Source organism: Oncorhynchus masou, chromosome 17, assembly GCF_036934945.1.
Source record: "Oncorhynchus masou masou isolate Uvic2021 chromosome 17, UVic_Omas_1.1, whole genome shotgun sequence".
Lineage (NCBI taxonomy): Eukaryota > Metazoa > Chordata > Actinopteri > Salmoniformes > Salmonidae > Oncorhynchus > Oncorhynchus masou.
Window position 1 is genome coordinate 17,031,096 of NC_088228.1, and position 15,005 is coordinate 17,046,100.

Below are 15,005 nucleotides of genomic sequence, written 5' to 3' on the forward strand. Positions count from 1 at the left end.
TTGTCGGGGACTTCAGCAATGGATCAGTCAAATAATTTCTAGGTAACAATCAAATACCTTACTGTGATTGTTTTCAATGAAAATGATCCAAAATAAGCAAAAATGACTTGTTAGTAAAGAGCAATTTGTCAAGCAAGAATTTTGCTAGGAATGTCTGGCATTGTCTGAGTGGAAAGGGGGAAGCCTGAAAACTAGCTGTTATTGGCAGAGCCGTTTGGAACTCTTTGTTATTGGTCTATTAATTAATTTACCGCCTGGTGATGTCAGTGATGTGTTTTTAGGGAATCCCATTATTATCCTGAAAATGTCAAATGTAGGTTTTCTTTTACTTTCATTTTCAAACAGAGACGGCTCCTGGAAGTTATTTGGTAAGCGTTGGTGGTATAGTGGTGAGCATAGCTGCCTTCCAAGCAGTTGACCCGGGTTCGATTCCCGGCCAACGCAACTGTGTATTTTGTTTGAATCACCCTTTGAAATGAATCCGCTCATAAATCTCGTGCAGCTGTTTTGATCTCAGTATCAAATAGGGCTGACACCTTTTAGTCAACTGGTCCATAGGCTGTTGGTCGACTGAGAATTTTGTAGTCGAGCAAATACTGATCTGACAGTATTTCTGATTCTCTTTAATCCCCACCACTTATGAGCTGTGGAGCTTCTCAAAGTACATTTTTCTTCACCTCAAACAGCATGGAAACAAAGTCTGTTTTTACATCCATTGAGAATGACAATAGTTCCTCAATGTAGCCTATTTGAAAAATATTGCCAGCTCTCTCCCTTTGGATAAGCACTCAGCAAAAAATAATAAAATGTCATGCTCTGATCCGTTGGAAACTTTATAAAACAGGACTACCTGATTACTTCTTGTCCTTGCTTAAATAGCCTGATATTGAGCCCACAGCTGTGTCTGCCCGGAGGTCACTGGCAGGGGAAACTGAGGGTCCAAAATATTTTATACGATGTTGCAAGTTTGTTAGCTCAAGCATCTGCCTGGACCAAGTTGATTAGTTGCTACATTGTTACATGTTCGTTGCAGAAAGGCCATGTGTGGCCGGAGTGATTTATTTTTTATCAGGATATTCACCTTCAGACTGTAATGATTTTATTTGTTGGCTTCATGTAGGCCGTTTTTACATTGTTGGCAATGGCAATAGAAGTGACTTTTAGATTTGTGTAGTTACCATTTTGGTTGAGATATCATTTTTATTCATCACTTGAAAATGATTTTGAGATACGAAGACTTTACATATGAAATAAATCAAACTGTTCTACGAAAATATGCATATGAAAACCATAACTGGCACGCAGATCGGTAGTAATGGTAAGATAGGTTGTCAGGTCTCCTGAGTTGCGCAGTGTTCTTAGGCACTGCAATGCAGAGCAGGATCCTGGTTCAAGTCTGTGTCCTCTGTTGCAGCCGGCCGCGACCGGGAGACCCATGGGGCGGTGCACAATTGGCCCGGTGTCGTCTCGTTTAGGGGACGGTTTGGCCGGCAGGGATGTTCTTGTCCCATCGTGCACTAGCGATTCCTGTGGAAGGCCGCGTGCAATGCACACTGACACGCTCGCCAGGTGTACGGTGTTTCTTCTGACACATTGGTGCTGCTCGTTTCCAGGTTAAGTGAGCAGTGCAGCTTGGCTGGGTTGTGTTTCAGAGGACGCGTGGCTCTCAAACTTCACCTATCCTGAGTCTGTTGTGGAGATGGGACAAGACTGTAACTACCAATTGGATATCATGAAATTTGGCAGTAAAAAATAAATGAAAGGTTAATTGGCACTCTAAATGGAAACTGACCTCCTGGTGTAGCCTAATGCCTGGAGCGTAATGGTGCAAAGGCCATCAGCAGCGGGAGGAGGAGATTCGGGAAAAGGTTTTGTTCTTCTGGTTAGGTTAGGTTAGGTTAGGGCACCCTCTTGAGTAATGCTTAAAGCATCAGACAAGCTCAGTAGCCTACATATAGTTGATTTTATTCAGTTTATATATGGAAAAACACACTTTTAAAAATTTGAACCAGTCATCTGGTCGAAAGAACGGCTTTTGGTCGACTCGAAAAAATGTTGTCGGGGACTTCAGCAATGGATCAGTCAAATAATTTCTAGGTAACAATCAAATACCTTACTGTGATTGTTTTCAATGAAAATGATCCAAAATAAGCAAAAATGACTTGTTAGTAAAGAGCAATTTGTCAAGCAAGAATTTTGCTAGGAATGTCTGGCATTGTCTGAGTGGAAAGGGGGAAGCCTGAAAACTAGCTGTTATTGGCAGAGCCGTTTGGAACTCTTTGTTATTGGTCTATTAATTAATTTACCGCCTGGTGATGTCAGTGATGTGTTTTTAGGGAATCCCATTATTATCCTGAAAATGTCAAATGTAGGTTTTCTTTTACTTTCATTTTCAAACAGAGACGGCTCCTGGTAGTTATTTGGTAAGCGTTGGTGGTATAGTGGTGAGCATAGCTGCCTTCCAAGCAGTTGACCCGGGTTCGATTCCCGGCCAACGCAACTGTGTATTTTGTTTGAATCACCCTTTGAAATGAATCCGCTCATAAATCTCGTGCAGCTGTTTTGATCTCAGTATCAAATAGGGCTGACACCTTTTAGTCAACTGGTCCATAGGCTGTTGGTCGACTGAGAATTTTGTAGTCGAGCAAATACTGATCTGACAGTATTTCTGATTCTCTTTAATCCCCACCACTTATGAGCTGTGGAGCTTCTCAAAGTACATTTTTCTTCACCTCAAACAGCATGGAAACAAAGTCTGTTTTTACATCCATTGAGAATGACAATAGTTCCTCAATGTAGCCTATTTGAAAAATATTGCCAGCTCTCTCCCTTTGGATAAGCACTCAGCAAAAAATAATAAAATGTCATGCTCTGATCCGTTGGAAACTTTATAAAACAGGACTACCTGATTACTTCTTGTCCTTGCTTAAATAGCCTGATATTGAGCCCACAGCTGTGTCTGCCCGGAGGTCACTGGCAGGGGAAACTGAGGGTCCAAAATATTTTATACGATGTTGCAAGTTTGTTAGCTCAAGCATCTGCCTGGACCAAGTTGATTAGTTGCTACATTGTTACATGTTCGTTGCAGAAAGGCCATGTGTGGCCGGAGTTATTTATTTTTTATCAGGATATTCACCTTCAGACTGTAATGATTTTATTTGTTGGCTTCATGTAGGCCGTTTTTACATTGTTGGCAATGGCAATAGAAGTGACTTTTAGATTTGTGTAGTTACCATTTTGGTTGAGATATCATTTTTATTCATCACTTGAAAATGATTTTGAGATACGAAGACTTTACATATGAAATAAATCAAACTGTTCTACGAAAATATGCATATGAAAACCATAACTGGCACGCAGATCGGTAGTAATGGTAAGATAGGTTGTCAGGTCTCCTGAGTTGCGCAGTGTTCTTAGGCACTGCAATGCAGAGCAGGATCCTGGTTCAAGTCTGTGTCCTCTGTTGCAGCCGGCCGCGACCGGGAGACCCATGGGGCGGTGCACAATTGGCCCGGTGTCGTCTCGTTTAGGGGACGGTTTGGCCGGCAGGGATGTTCTTGTCCCATCGTGCACTAGCGATTCCTGTGGAAGGCCGCGTGCAATGCACACTGACACGGTCGCCAGGTGTACGGTGTTTCTTCTGACACATTGGTGCTGCTCGTTTCCAGGTTAAGTGAGCAGTGCAGCTTGGCTGGGTTGTGTTTCAGAGGACGCGTGGCTCTCAACCTTCACCTATCCTGAGTCTGTTGTGGAGATGGGACAAGACTGTAACTACCAATTGGATATCATGAAATTTGGCAGTAAAAAATAAATGAAAGGTTAATTGGCACTCTAAATGGAAACTGACCTCCTGGTGTAGCCTAATGCCTGGAGCGTAATGGTGCAAAGGCCATCAGCAGCGGGAGGAGGAGATTCGGGAAAAGGTTTTGTTCTTCTGGTTAGGTTAGGTTAGGTTAGGGCACCCTCTTGAGTAATGCTTAAAGCATCAGACAAGCTCAGTAGCCTACATATAGTTGATTTTATTCAGTTTATATATGGAAAAACACACTTTTAAAAATTTGAACCAGTCATCTGGTCGAAAGAACGGCTTTTGGTCGACTCGAAAAAATGTTGTCGGGGACTTCAGCAATGGATCAGTCAAATAATTTCTAGGTAACAATCAAATACCTTACTGTGATTGTTTTCAATGAAAATGATCCAAAATAAGCAAAAATGACTTGTTAGTAAAGAGCAATTTGTCAAGCAAGAATTTTGCTAGGAATGTCTGGCATTGTCTGAGTGGAAAGGGGGAAGCCTGAAAACTAGCTGTTATTGGCAGAGCCGTTTGGAACTCTTTGTTATTGGTCTATTAATTAATTTACCGCCTGGTGATGTCAGTGATGTGTTTTTAGGGAATCCCATTATTATCCTGAAAATGTCAAATGTAGGTTTTCTTTTACTTTCATTTTCAAACAAAGACGGCTCCTGGTAGTTATTTGGTAAGCGTTGGTGGTATAGTGGTGAGCATAGCTGCCTTCCAAGCAGTTGACCCGGGTTCGATTCCCGGCCAACGCAACTGTGTATTTTGTTTGAATCACCCTTTGAAATGAATCCGCTCATAAATCTCGTGCAGCTGTTTTGATCTCAGTATCAAATAGGGCTGACACCTTTTAGTCAACTGGTCCATAGGCTGTTGGTCGACTGAGAATTTTGTAGTCGAGCAAATACTGATCTGACAGTATTTCTGATTCTCTTTAATCCCCACCACTTATGAGCTGTGGAGCTTCTCAAAGTACATTTTTCTTCACCTCAAACAGCATGGAAACAAAGTCTGTTTTTACATCCATTGAGAATGACAATAGTTCCTCAATGTAGCCTATTTGAAAAATATTGCCAGCTCTCTCCCTTTGGATAAGCACTCAGCAAAAAATAATAAAACGTCATGCTCTGATCCGGTGGAAACTTTATAAAACAGGACTACCTGATTACTTCTTGTCCTTGCTTAAATAGCCTGATATTGAGCCCACAGCTGTGTCTGCCCGGAGGTCACTGGCAGGGGAAACTGAGGGTCCAAAATATTTTATACGATGTTGCAAGTTTGTTAGCTCAAGCATCTGCCTGGACCAAGTTGATTAGTTGCTACATTGTTACATGTTCGTTGCAGAAAGGCCATGTGTGGCCGGAGTGATTTATTTTTTATCAGGATATTCACCTTCAGACTGTAATGATTTTATTTGTTGGCTTCATGTAGGCCGTTTTTACATTGTTGGCAATGGCAATAGAAGTGACTTTTAGATTTGTGTAGTTACCATTTTGGTTGAGATATCATTTTTATTCATCACTTGAAAATGATTTTGAGATACGAAGACTTTACATATGAAATAAATCAAACTGTTCTACGAAAATATGCATATGAAAACCATAACTGGCACGCAGATCGGTAGTAATGGTAAGATAGGTTGTCAGGTCTCCTGAGTTGCGCAGTGTTCTTAGGCACTGCAATGCAGAGCAGGATCCTGGTTCAAGTCTGTGTCCTCTGTTGCAGCCGGCCGCGACCGGGAGACCCATGGGGCGGTGCACAATTGGCCCGGTGTCGTCTCGTTTAGGGGACGGTTTGGCCGGCAGGGATGTTCTTGTCCCATCGTGCACTAGCGATTCCTGTGGAAGGCCGCGTGCAATGCACACTGACACGGTCGCCAGGTGTACGGTGTTTCTTCTGACACATTGGTGCTGCTCGTTTCCAGGTTAAGTGAGCAGTGCAGCTTGGCTGGGTTGTGTTTCAGAGGACGCGTGGCTCTCAACCTTCACCTATCCTGAGTCTGTTGTGGAGATGGGACAAGACTGTAACTACCAATTGGATATCATGAAATTTGGCAGTAAAAAATAAATGAAAGGTTAATTGGCACTCTAAATGGAAACTGACCTCCTGGTGTAGCCTAATGCCTGGAGCGTAATGGTGCAAAGGCCATCAGCAGCGGGAGGAGGAGATTCGGGAAAAGGTTTTGTTCTTCTGGTTAGGTTAGGTTAGGTTAGGGCACCCTCTTGAGTAATGCTTAAAGCATCAGACAAGCTCAGTAGCCTACATATAGTTGATTTTATTCAGTTTATATATGGAAAAACACACTTTTAAAAATTTGAACCAGTCATCTGGTCGAAAGAACGGCTTTTGGTCGACTCGAAAAAATGTTGTCGGGGACTTCAGCAATGGATCAGTCAAATAATTTCTAGGTAACAATCAAATACCTTACTGTGATTGTTTTCAATGAAAATGATCCAAAATAAGCAAAAATGACTTGTTAGTAAAGAGCAATTTGTCAAGCAAGAATTTTGCTAGGAATGTCTGGCATTGTCTGAGTGGAAAGGGGGAAGCCTGAAAACTAGCTGTTATTGGCAGAGCCGTTTGGAACTCTTTGTTATTGGTCTATTAATTAATTTACCGCCTGGTGATGTCAGTGATGTGTTTTTAGGGAATCCCATTATTATCCTGAAAATGTCAAATGTAGGTTTTCTTTTACTTTAATTTTCAAACAGAGACGGCTCCTGGCAGTTATTCGGTAAGCGTTGGTGGTATAGTGGTGAGCATAGCTGCCTTCCAAGCAGTTGACCCGGGTTCGATTCCCGGCCAACGCAACTGTGTATTTTGTTTGAATCACCCTTTGAAATGAATCCGCTCATAAATCTCGTGCAGCTGTTTTGATCTCAGTATCAAATAGGGCTGACACCTTTTAGTCAACTGGTCCATAGGCTGTTGGTCGACTGAGAATTTTGTAGTCGAGCAAATACTGATCTGACAGTATTTCTGATTCTCTTTAATCCCCACCACTTATGAGCTGTGGAGCTTCTCAAAGTACATTTTTCTTCACCTCAAACAGCATGGAAACAAAGTCTGTTTTTACATCCATTGAGAATGACAATAGTTCCTCAATGTAGCCTATTTGAAAAATATTGCCAGCTCTCTCCCTTTGGATAAGCACTCAGCAAAAAATAATAAAACGTCATGCTCTGATCCGGTGGAAACTTTATAAAACAGGACTACCTGATTACTTCTTGTCCTTGCTTAAATAGCCTGATATTGAGCCCACAGCTGTGTCTGCCCGGAGGTCACTGGCAGGGGAAACTGAGGGTCCAAAATATTTTATACGATGTTGCAAGTTTGTTAGCTCAAGCATCTGCCTGGACCAAGTTGATTAGTTGCTACATTGTTACATGTTCGTTGCAGAAAGGCCATGTGTGGCCGGAGTGATTTATTTTTTATCAGGATATTCACCTTCAGACTGTAATGATTTTATTTGTTGGCTTCATGTAGGCCGTTTTTACATTGTTGGCAATGGCAATAGAAGTGACTTTTAGATTTGTGTAGTTACCATTTTGGTTGAGATATCATTTTTATTCATCACTTGAAAATGATTTTGAGATACGAAGACTTTACATATGAAATAAATCAAACTGTTCTACGAAAATATGCATATGAAAACCATAACTGGCACGCAGATCGGTAGTAATGGTAAGATAGGTTGTCAGGTCTCCTGAGTTGCGCAGTGTTCTTAGGCACTGCAATGCAGAGCAGGATCCTGGTTCAAGTCTGTGTCCTCTGTTGCAGCCGGCCGCGACCGGGAGACCCATGGGGCGGTGCACAATTGGCCCGGTGTCGTCTCGTTTAGGGGACGGTTTGGCCGGCAGGGATGTTCTTGTCCCATCGTGCACTAGCGATTCCTGTGGAAGGCCGGGTGCAATGCACACTGACACGGTCGCCAGGTGTACGGTGTTTCTTCTGACACATTGGTGCTGCTCGTTTCCAGGTTAAGTGAGCAGTGCAGCTTGGCTGGGTTGTGTTTCAGAGGACGCGTGGCTCTCAACCTTCACCTATCCTGAGTCTGTTGTGGAGATGGGACAAGACTGTAACTACCAATTGGATATCATGAAATTTGGCAGTAAAAAATAAATGAAAGGTTAATTGGCACTCTAAATGGAAACTGACCTCCTGGTGTAGCCTAATGCCTGGAGCGTAATGGTGCAAAGGCCATCAGCAGCGGGAGGAGGAGATTCGGGAAAAGGTTTTGTTCTTCTGGTTAGGTTAGGTTAGGGCACCCTCTTGAGTAATGCTTAAAGCATCAGACAAGCTCAGTAGCCTACATATAGTTGATTTTATTCAGTTTATATATGGAAAAACACACTTTTAAAAATTTGAACCAGTCATCTGGTCGAAAGAACGGCTTTTGGTCGACTCGAAAAAATGTTGTCGGGGACTTCAGCAATGGATCAGTCAAATAATTTCTAGGTAACAATCAAATACCTTACTGTGATTGTTTTCAATGAAAATGATCCAAAATAAGCAAAAATGACTTGTTAGTAAAGAGCAATTTGTCAAGCAAGAATTTTGCTAGGAATGTCTGGCATTGTCTGAGTGGAAAGGGGGAAGCCTGAAAACTAGCTGTTATTGGCAGAGCCGTTTGGAACTCTTTGTTATTGGTCTATTAATTAATTTACCGCCTGGTGATGTCAGTGATGTTTTTTTAGGGAATCCCATTATTATCCTGAAAATGTCAAATGTAGGTTTTCTTTTACTTTCATTTTCAAACAGAGACGGCTCCTGGTAGTTATTTGGTAAGCGTTGGTGGTATAGTGGTGAGCATAGCTGCCTTCCAAGCAGTTGACCCGGGTTCGATTCCCGGCCAACGCAACTGTGTATTTTGTTTGAATCACCCTTTGAAATGAATCCGTTCATAAATCTCGTGCAGCTGTTTTGATCTCAGTATCAAATAGGGCTGACACCTTTTAGTCAACTGGTCCATAGGCTGTTGGTCGACTGAGAATTTTGTAGTCGAGCAAATACTGATCTGACAGTATTTCTGATTCTCTTTAATCCCCACCACTTATGAGCTGTGGAGCTTCTCAAAGTACATTTTTCTTCACCTCAAACAGCATGGAAACAAAGTCTGTTTTTACATCCATTGAGAATGACAATAGTTCCTCAATGTAGCCTATTTGAAAAATATTGCCAGCTCTCTCCCTTTGGATAAGCACTCAGCAAAAAATAATAAAACGTCATGCTCTGATCCGGTGGAAACTTTATAAAACAGGACTACCTGATTACTTCTTGTCCTTGCTTAAATAGCCTGATATTGAGCCCACAGCTGTGTCTGCCCGGAGGTCACTGGCAGGGGAAACTGAGGGTCCAAAATATTTTACACGATGTTGCAAGTTTGTTAGCTCAAGCATCTGCCTGGACCAAGTTGATTAGTTGCTACATTGTTACATGTTCGTTGCAGAAAGGCCATGTGTGGCCGGAGTGATTTATTTTTTATCAGGATATTCACCTTCAGACTGTAATGATTTTATTTGTTGGCTTCATGTAGGCCGTTTTTACATTGTTGGCAATGGCAATAGAAGTGACTTTTAGATTTGTGTAGTTACCATTTTGGTTGAGATATCATTTTTATTCATCACTTGAAAATGATTTTGAGATACGAAGACTTTACATATGAAATAAATCAAACTGTTCTACGAAAATATGCATATGAAAACCATAACTGGCACGCAGATCGGTAGTAATGGTAAGATAGGTTGTCAGGTCTCCTGAGTTGCGCAGTGTTCTTAGGCACTGCAATGCAGAGCAGGATCCTGGTTCAAGTCTGTGTCCTCTGTTGCAGCCGGCCGCGACCGGGAGACCCATGGGGCGGTGCACAATTGGCCCGGTGTCGTCTCGTTTAGGGGACGGTTTGGCCGGCAGGGATGTTCTTGTCCCATCGTGCACTAGCGATTCCTGTGGAAGGCCGCGTGCAATGCACACTGACACGGTCGCCAGGTGTACGGTGTTTCTTCTGACACATTGGTGCTGCTCGTTTCCAGGTTAAGTGAGCTGTGCAGCTTGGCTGGGTTGTGTTTCAGAGGACGCGTGGCTCTCAACCTTCACCTATCCTGAGTCTGTTGTGGAGATGGGACAAGACTGTAACTACCAATTGGATATCATGAAATTTGGCAGTAAAAAATAAATGAAAGGTTAATTGGCACTCTAAATGGAAACTGACCTCCTGGTGTAGCCTAATGCCTGGAGCGTAATGGTGCAAAGGCCATCAGCAGCGGGAGGAGGAGATTCGGGAAAAGGTTTTGTTCTTCTGGTTAGGTTAGGTTAGGTTAGGGCACCCTCTTGAGTAATGCTTAAAGCATCAGACAAGCTCAGTAGCCTACATATAGTTGATTTTATTCAGTTTATATATGGAAAAACACACTTTTAAAAATTTGAACCAGTCATCTGGTCGAAAGAACGGCTTTTGGTCGACTCGAAAAAATGTTGTCGGGGACTTCAGCAATGGATCAGTCAAATAATTTCTAGGTAACAATCAAATACCTTACTGTGATTGTTTTCAATGAAAATGATCCAAAATAAGCAAAAATGACTTGTTAGTAAAGAGCAATTTGTCAAGCAAGAATTTTGCTAGGAATGTCTGGCATTGTCTGAGTGGAAAGGGGGAAGCCTGAAAACTAGCTGTTATTGGCAGAGCCGTTTGGAACTCTTTGTTATTGGTCTATTAATTAATTTACCGCCTGGTGATGTCAGTGATGTGTTTTTAGGGAATCCCATTATTATCCTGAAAATGTCAAATGTAGGTTTTCTTTTACTTTCATTTTCAAACAGAGACGGCTCCTGGCAGTTATTCGGTAAGCGTTGGTGGTATAGTGGTGAGCATAGCTGCCTTCCAAGCAGTTGACCCGGGTTCGATTCCCGGCCAACGCAACTGTGTATTTTGTTTGAATCACCCTTTGAAATGAATCCGCTCATAAATCTCGTGCAGCTGTTTTGATCTCAGTATCAAATAGGGCTGACACCTTTTAGTCAACTGGTCCATAGGCTGTTGGTCGACTGAGAATTTTGTAGTCGAGCAAATACTGATCTGACAGTATTTCTGATTCTCTTTAATCCCCACCACTTATGAGCTGTGGAGCTTCTCAAAGTACACAAAGTACATTTTTCTTCACCTCAAACAGCATGGAAACAAAGTCTGTTTTTACATCCATTGAGAATGACAATAGTTCCTCAATGTAGCCTATTTGAAAAATATTGCCAGCTCTCTCCCTTTGGATAAGCACTCAGCAAAAAATAATAAAACGTCATGCTCTGATCCGGTGGAAACTTTATAAAACAGGACTACCTGATTACTTCTTGTCCTTGCTTAAATAGCCTGATATTGAGCCCACAGCTGTGTCTGCCCGGAGGTCACTGGCAGGGGAAACTGAGGGTCCAAAATATTTTATACGATGTTGCAAGTTTGTTAGCTCAAGCATCTGCCTGGACCAAGTTGATTAGTTGCTACATTGTTACATGTTCGTTGCAGAAAGGCCATGTGTGGCCGGAGTGATTTATTTTTTATCAGGATATTCACCTTCAGACTGTAATGATTTTATTTGTTGGCTTCATGTAGGCCGTTTTTACATTGTTGGCAATGGCAATAGAAGTGACTTTTAGATTTGTGTAGTTACCATTTTGGTTGAGATATCATTTTTATTCATCACTTGAAAATGATTTTGAGATACGAAGACTTTACATATGAAATAAATCAAACTGTTCTACGAAAATATGCATATGAAAACCATAACTGGCACGCAGATCGGTAGTAATGGTAAGATAGGTTGTCAGGTCTCCTGAGTTGCGCAGTGTTCTTAGGCACTGCAATGCAGAGCAGGATCCTGGTTCAAGTCTGTGTCCTCTGTTGCAGCCGGCCGCGACCGGGAGACCCATGGGGCGGTGCACAATTGGCCCGGTGTCGTCTCGTTTAGGGGACGGTTTGGCCGGCAGGGATGTTCTTGTCCCATCGTGCACTAGCGATTCCTGTGGAAGGCCGGGTGCAATGCACACTGACACGGTCGCCAGGTGTACGGTGTTTCCTCTGACACATTGGTGCTGCTCGTTTCCGGGTTAAGTGAGCTGTGCAGCTTGGCTGGGTTGTGTTTCAGAGGACGCGTGGCTCTCAACCTTCACCTATCCTGAGTCTGTTGTGGAGATGGGACAAGACTGTAACTACCAATTGGATATCATGAAATTTGGCAGTAAAAAATAAATGAAAGGTTAATTGGCACTCTAAATGGAAACTGACCTCCTGGTGTAGCCTAATGCCTGGAGCGTAATGGTGCAAAGGCCATCAGCAGCGGGAGGAGGAGATTCGGGAAAAGGTTTTGTTCTTCTGGTTAGGTTAGGTTAGGTTAGGGCACCCTCTTGAGTAATGCTTAAAGCATCAGACAAGCTCAGTAGCCTACATATAGTTGATTTTATTCAGTTTATATATGGAAAAACACACTTTTAAAAATTTGAACCAGTCATCTGGTCGAAAGAACGGCTTTTGGTCGACTCGAAAAAATGTTGTCGGGGACTTCAGCAATGGATCAGTCAAATAATTTCTAGGTAACAATCAAATACCTTACTGTGATTGTTTTCAATGAAAATGATCCAAAATAAGCAAAAATGACTTGTTAGTAAAGAGCAATTTGTCAAGCAAGAATTTTGCTAGGAATGTCTGGCATTGTCTGAGTGGAAAGGGGGAAGCCTGAAAACTAGCTGTTATTGGCAGAGCCGTTTGGAACTCTTTGTTATTGGTCTATTAATTAATTTACCGCCTGGTGATGTCAGTGATGTGTTTTTAGGGAATCCCATTATTATCCTGAAAATGTCAAATGTAGGTTTTCTTTTACTTTCATTTTCAAACAGAGACGGCTCCTGGCAGTTATTCGGTAAGCGTTGGTGGTATAGTGGTGAGCATAGCTGCCTTCCAAGCAGTTGACCCGGGTTCGATTCCCGGCCAACGCAACTGTGTATTTTGTTTGAATCACCCTTTGAAATGAATCCGCTCATAAATCTCGTGCAGCTGTTTTGATCTCAGTATCAAATAGGGCTGACACCTTTTAGTCAACTGGTCCATAGGCTGTTGGTCGACTGAGAATTTTGTAGTCGAGCAAATACTGATCTGACAGTATTTCTGATTCTCTTTAATCCCCACCACTTATGAGCTGTGGAGCTTCTCAAAGTACATTTTTCTTCACCTCAAACAGCATGGAAACAAAGTCTGTTTTTACATCCATTGAGAATGACAATAGTTCCTCAATGTAGCCTATTTGAAAAATATTGCCAGCTCTCTCCCTTTGGATAAGCACTCAGCAAAAAATAATAAAACGTCATGCTCTGATCCGGTGGAAACTTTATAAAACAGGACTACCTGATTACTTCTTGTCCTTGCTTAAATAGCCTGATATTGAGCCCACAGCTGTGTCTGCCCGGAGGTCACTGGCAGGGGAAACTGAGGGTCCAAAATATTTTATACGATGTTGCAAGTTTGTTAGCTCAAGCATCTGCCTGGACCAAGTTGATTAGTTGCTACATTGTTACATGTTCGTTGCAGAAAGGCCATGTGTGGCCGGAGTGATTTATTTTTTATCAGGATATTCACCTTCAGACTGTAATGATTTTATTTGTTGGCTTCATGTAGGCCGTTTTTACATTGTTGGCAATGGCAATAGAAGTGACTTTTAGATTTGTGTAGTTACCATTTTGGTTGAGATATCATTTTTATTCATCACTTGAAAATGATTTTGAGATACGAAGACTTTACATATGAAATAAATCAAACTGTTCTACGAAAATATGCATATGAAAACCATAACTGGCACGCAGATCGGTAGTAATGGTAAGATAGGTTGTCAGGTCTCCTGAGTTGCGCAGTGTTCTTAGGCACTGCAATGCAGAGCAGGATCCTGGTTCAAGTCTGTGTCCTCTGTTGCAGCCGGCCGCGACCGGGAGACCCATGGGGCGGTGCACAATTGGCCCGGTGTCGTCTCGTTTAGGGGACGGTTTGGCCGGCAGGGATGTTCTTGTCCCATCGTGCACTAGCGATTCCTGTGGAAGGCCGGGTGCAATGCACACTGACACGGTCGCCAGGTGTACGGTGTTTCCTCTGACACATTGGTGCTGCTCGTTTCCGGTTAAGTGAGCTGTGCAGCTTGGCTGGGTTGTGTTTCAGAGGACGCGTGGCTCTCAACCTTCACCTATCCTGAGTCTGTTGTGGAGATGGGACAAGACTGTAACTACCAATTGGATATCATGAAATTTGGCAGTAAAAAATAAATGAAAGGTTAATTGGCACTCTAAATGGAAACTGACCTCCTGGTGTAGCCTAATGCCTGGAGCGTAATGGTGCAAAGGCCATCAGCAGCGGGAGGAGGAGATTCGGGAAAAGGTTTTGTTCTTCTGGTTAGGTTAGGTTAGGTTAGGGCACCCTCTTGAGTAATGCTTAAAGCATCAGACAAGCTCAGTAGCCTACATATAGTTGATTTTATTCAGTTTATATATGGAAAAACACACTTTTAAAAATTTGAACCAGTCATCTGGTCGAAAGAACGGCTTTTGGTCGACTCGAAAAAATGTTGTCGGGGACTTCAGCAATGGATCAGTCAAATAATTTCTAGGTAACAATCAAATACCTTACTGTGATTGTTTTCAATGAAAATGATCCAAAATAAGCAAAAATGACTTGTTAGTAAAGAGCAATTTGTCAAGCAAGAATTTTGCTAGGAATGTCTGGCATTGTCTGAGTGGAAAGGGGGAAGCCTGAAAACTAGCTGTTATTGGCAGAGCCGTTTGGAACTCTTTGTTATTGGTCTATTAATTAATTTACCGCCTGGTGATGTCAGTGATGTGTTTTTAGGGAATCCCATTATTATCCTGAAAATGTCAAATGTAGGTTTTCTTTTACTTTCATTTTCAAACAGAGACGGCTCCTGGTAGTTATTTGGTAAGCGTTGGTGGTATAGTGGTGAGCATAGCTTCTTTCCAAGCAGTTGACCCGGGTTCGATTCCCGGCCAACGCACTTGTTTTGTTTAGCTTGGTTCTGGATGTTTCTTTTTCTTTATGTTGTCCTCAATTCTATTTTTTTTTAGTTTTCTTTCACTTGTCCTGAAATCTATTTCATTCACAGGGCATGTGGTGCATTCTGACAAAGGTCGACTGAGAACGTCGTCGACTGAGAATTTTGTTATGTTA

General features: G+C 42.3%; 7 non-coding genes across 7 annotated transcripts; all 7 read left to right on the forward strand.

Moving 5' to 3' along the window:
- The first annotated feature begins 372 nt into the window (after positions 1-372).
- trnag-ucc (transfer RNA glycine (anticodon UCC)) lies at positions 373-444 on the forward strand. Its single transcript has one exon. It is a non-coding gene; the product is annotated as a tRNA-Gly (tRNA).
- A 1,983-nt stretch (positions 445-2,427) lies between these two features.
- trnag-ucc (transfer RNA glycine (anticodon UCC)) lies at positions 2,428-2,499 on the forward strand. The gene has a single exon. It is a non-coding gene; the product is annotated as a tRNA-Gly (tRNA).
- A 1,983-nt stretch (positions 2,500-4,482) lies between these two features.
- trnag-ucc (transfer RNA glycine (anticodon UCC)) lies at positions 4,483-4,554 on the forward strand. Its single transcript has one exon. It is a non-coding gene; the product is annotated as a tRNA-Gly (tRNA).
- A 1,983-nt stretch (positions 4,555-6,537) lies between these two features.
- On the forward strand, positions 6,538-6,609 carry trnag-ucc (transfer RNA glycine (anticodon UCC)). The gene has a single exon. It is a non-coding gene; the product is annotated as a tRNA-Gly (tRNA).
- A 1,978-nt stretch (positions 6,610-8,587) lies between these two features.
- trnag-ucc (transfer RNA glycine (anticodon UCC)) lies at positions 8,588-8,659 on the forward strand. Its single transcript has one exon. It is a non-coding gene; the product is annotated as a tRNA-Gly (tRNA).
- Positions 8,660-10,642: 1,983 nt separating this feature from the next.
- Positions 10,643-10,714, forward strand: trnag-ucc (transfer RNA glycine (anticodon UCC)). The gene has a single exon. It is a non-coding gene; the product is annotated as a tRNA-Gly (tRNA).
- A 1,992-nt stretch (positions 10,715-12,706) lies between these two features.
- On the forward strand, positions 12,707-12,778 carry trnag-ucc (transfer RNA glycine (anticodon UCC)). The gene has a single exon. It is a non-coding gene; the product is annotated as a tRNA-Gly (tRNA).
- The last annotated feature ends 2,227 nt before the right edge of the window (positions 12,779-15,005 follow it).